Below are 4,658 nucleotides of genomic sequence, written 5' to 3'. Positions count from 1 at the left end.
TTTTTTTTTTTTTTTTTTTGGTTTTTCTCCAGTACCAGGAACCGAACTCATGACCTTGCACTTGCCAGGCAGGCACTTTGCCGCTGAGCTAAATCCCCAGCCCCAAGCTTTCACTTTAAAATCAGGAACATGACAAGGATGTCCACCGTTACTACTCCTATTCAATATAGGTCTGGAAAAACTTAGCCAGAGCAATTAGACAAGGTAGAGAAATAAGAAGAATAAGGATAGGAAAAGAAGAAGTGAAATTATCATTATTCACCAGTGACATGATACTGTACATAGAAGACCCCAGAACCTCCACCAAAAGGCTAATGGATTTAATAATAAAATTCAGTAGCATAGTTGGATACAAAGTGAACACTCAAAAATCAATAGTATTCTTGTACACAAACAACAAGCACACTGAGAGAAATCAGTAAAATCACACCTTTCTTAATAGCATATAAAAAAATGAAATACTTAGGAATCAATCTAACAAAAGAAGTAAAGGATTTATACAGTGAAAAATACAATCCTCTGAAAAAAGAGATTGAAGAGGATTTCAGAAAATGGAAAGATATTCCTTACTCATGAACAGGCAGAGCCAACATTGTGAAAATGGCCATACTCCCACAATTGTTGTACAGATTCAATGCAATCCCCGTTAAAATTCCATTAGTATACCTCTCAAATCTAGAGAAAACATTCCTGAAATTCATCTGGAACCAGAAGAGGCCTAGTATAGCAAAAGCAATCCTGGGAAACAAAGGAAGGGCAGGAAGCATCACAATCCCTGACTTGAAATTATACTACGAAGTTACTGTGATGAAATCAGCATGGTACTGGCACAAAAACAGACTTGAAGATCAATGGAACAGATTAGAAGTTACAGACACAAATACAAACACACTCAGCCACCTTATTTTTGACAAACATGTTCACTGAAAGAAAGATAGTGTCCTTAAGAAATGGTGCCGGAAAAACTGTCTTTCCACATGACTATTTAGACCCATGTCTATCACCATGCACTAAACAAAAGTCAAAATGGATCAAAGATTTAAATATCAAACAGAAACACTAAATCTACTGGAAGAGAAAGTAGGTAAAACTCTCAAAGACACAGGGGTAGGCAGAGTGTTCATGAGCAAAAACCAAACTGCACGGAAAATACTTAAAATAATCAACAACTGGGATCTCATCTTATTGAAAAGTTTCTGCACATCAAAAGAATGGGGCTGGGAATTTAGCTTAGTGGTGTGAGTTCGATTCCCAGTACTGCAAAAAAAAAGAGAGAGAGAGAGACAGATCACAACAGAGTAAAAAGAAAATCCATGAATTGGGAAAACATTTTAACTTAGTGTCCCTCAGACAAAGGACTCCCATCTAGAACATATAAGGAATTTTTAAAAATCAGGAACCCAAAATTCAAAGATGGCCATCTTCATACATGGGCATCTGGGATGAACACACACCTCACAGGTGAAGAAATACTAATGGTGAATAAATATATGAAAAACTGTTCCACATCATTAGTCATTTGAGAAATGCAAATTAAAGCAACACTGAGATTTCATCTCTCTCCACAAAGAATGTCTATCATTAAGAAATCAACCAATGAGAAATGCTGGAGAGGCTGTGGGGAAAAAGGAACACTTCTCCACTTCTGGTGGAAGTGTCAATTGCTGAAACCACTGTGGAAATCAGTTTGGAGATTCCTCACAAAGCTGGGATTAGAAGTCCCACTTAACCCAGCTATTCCCCTTCTGGATATTTTTCCAGAAGAATTAAAAACATCATACCACAGTGATATATGTGCTCCTATGTTTATAGAAGCACAATTTGTCATAGGTAAATCTTGGAAACAACCCAAATGCCCATCAACTGGGGAATGGACAAAAAAGATGTGGTATTTCTATACAATGGAGTATTACTCAGCCATAAAAGAGATATACTCAAGGCTTTTATAAGTAAATGGATGCAACTAGAGACCATACTCATAAGTGAAATAGATAGGACCCACATGTGTAAACATGACATTGTCTCCCTGTTGTAAGAACATGGAAGAGTAAATAAAATCCAAAATGTATAATAGATAATAAGAAAGGGAAAGAAATTGCTCAAAGGAAAGAACAAGGGATGAGGGAAAGAAGAAAGAGAAAGTACTAGGGCATTTCATAGATGATAGATGATAGATAGATAGATAGATTGCATAACTGTACTGCCAGTGTCTGGTGGTTTGTTGAGGGGAACAGTTAATGATTAAAAGGTTTTTTTTTTTATATTTAGACCAATTTTGCATGCTTATATCTGGTAATCTGAGCAATTTATGTGACAACATCAATTTGCAATATAACAACAATTGATGAATTCCTACAATCTTGTCTAGTGAAACTATGTATTGTCTCTGATATTCTTTTAAATTATTATTTTCTTATTCTCTTTAATGATTTGATCAATCTTCTATTCTTACATCTGTTAATCTGAGCAACTTCAATGAAGATAACAATATGTAATATAACAACCACTGTTAATCTGTACCATTTGTTTTGAAACCCTGTACCATTTTTAATGTCCTTTCTTTACTTTGTTTGTATTTTGCTATTGTTCTTTTTTTGCACTATTTTCTGTAAAATAAAAATTAAAAAAAATATACTCCACTATGAGTATATACCACATTTCCTTTATTCTTTCTGCTGTGGACAGACACATAAGCTGCTTTCATAAATGAGCTGTTGTGAACTGGGCTGCTGCAGACGTAGGTATGCGTGTATCACTGTAATGCAATGGTTTTAACTCTTTCAGGAAGATACGCAGAAGTGATATGGCTGGGTCAAATGGAATTCATATGTTTAGTTTTTTGAGGAATCTCCATAATAATTGTCAAAGTAGTTTCCATAGTTAATACTCTCACCAACAATGTAGAGGGAATCCATTCTCCCCACAACTGTGTTCACTTTCATATATATATATATATATATATATATATATATATTCCTCTGTCTGATGAACAGTTGGCAATTTTCCTCCATTATTTAAGTTGCCTCTTTACTGTGTTGGTTGTTGCCTTAAGTGTGCAGAAGCTCTTTAATTTGATAATCTCATCCAATGATTCTCAGTATTATTTCTTGTGTCTTTGAGGTTCTGTTCAGAAAGTCATTTCCTATGCTTATGACTGTAATAGTTTTACCAATTTTGTTTTCTAGTAATCAGTGTTTCTGTTTTAATGTCTTGATGGATTCATCAGTGAATTTTTCTATAACTTCAGGGATCACGAATGCCAATACTCCTCAAAGTTTTCCAGAAAATCAAGTGATAAAGAATACTACCAATCTTATTTTTTGATGCTAGCATTACCTCAATACCCAAACTGGACAAAGACTCAACAAAAATAAAACTACAAGCTGGTTTCCTTAAGAAACAGATGCAAAAATCCTCCAAAAATATTTGCAAAGAGAATGCAATTCCAATAAATATACTAACAGTGTTCTTCATAGCACTAGGAAAAACAATGTAAATATTTGTATGGAGACCAAAGCTACTCACAAAAACCAAAACAACCCTGAGCAAAAAGAGAAAAGTAAAAGGTAATATAATCCCAGACTTCAAATTATATTACAAAGCTATAGTACTAAAAGCAGTATTGTATTACCACAAAAAAAGAAATGTTGACCAATGGAAGAGAATTAAGAATGTAGGAGAAAAAACATGCACTTTCTGCCAGCTGGTTGTTGACAAAGTGGCCAAAAGTGTATTCTAGAGAAAAGACGGCCTATTTATCAAATGGTGCTGGAAAAACTGGTTATCCAGACACAGAAGAATGAGTCTACAACTTTATCTCTCATCCTCTACTAAAAGCAAATCAAGATGTTTTCTCATCAGTATGTAGAACATTCTCTATATAAGATCATGTGATAGGCAACAATAAAATCTCTACAGAGCTTTAAAAATTAAAATATTATCTTTTCTGACCATAGGGCAATAAAACTATAACTTAGTAACAAGAAAAAATTTAAAAACATGTAAAAACATGTAATGTAAACAAATTACTTTTGAGCAACCAATAGATCAAAAAGAAATCAAGAAAGTTTTTTAAATTTTTGAAACAAATATGAAAACAACATATAACACATATAGAATACAGAAAAGAAGTACTTAGAAGGCAGATTATTTCAACCAATGCCTAAATCAAAAAAGCAGAAAGATCTCAAGTGAACAGCTATTTCTGCATCTCAAGAAACTAGAAAAAATAATAACAATTTAATGTAAGGAAGGAAATTACAAAAATAAGAACAGAAATAAATGAAGTGGAGACCAAAGGAAATACAAGAGACAATGAACCATACATCCAGTTCTTCAAGAAATTAAACTAATAGAACAACACTTAGCCACTATAAGAAAAAGAGAAGGCTCAAATAAAATCAGAGGTGAAAAATTAGATTTTAAAACTCACATGAGAGAAATACAAAAGATTATTAGACATTATGAGGAAAAATTGTATGCTAACAAATTGGTAATCTACAAGAAACAGACAAATTCCTAGATACATACACCTTACTAATACTGAATTATATAGAAAGAGAAAACGAGATCATAACAATAACAAGACTGAATTAATAATTTTGAAAACCTCCCATCAGAGAAAAGCCCAGGACCAGATGGTTTCACTGCTGAATTCT

This window comes from Chinchilla lanigera, unplaced genomic scaffold (assembly GCF_000276665.1).
Source record: "Chinchilla lanigera isolate Chin_1 unplaced genomic scaffold, ChiLan1.0 scaffold00010, whole genome shotgun sequence".
In the NCBI taxonomy this organism is placed as follows: Eukaryota; Metazoa; Chordata; class Mammalia; order Rodentia; family Chinchillidae; genus Chinchilla; species Chinchilla lanigera.
Note: the sequence above shows the minus strand (reverse complement) of the source record.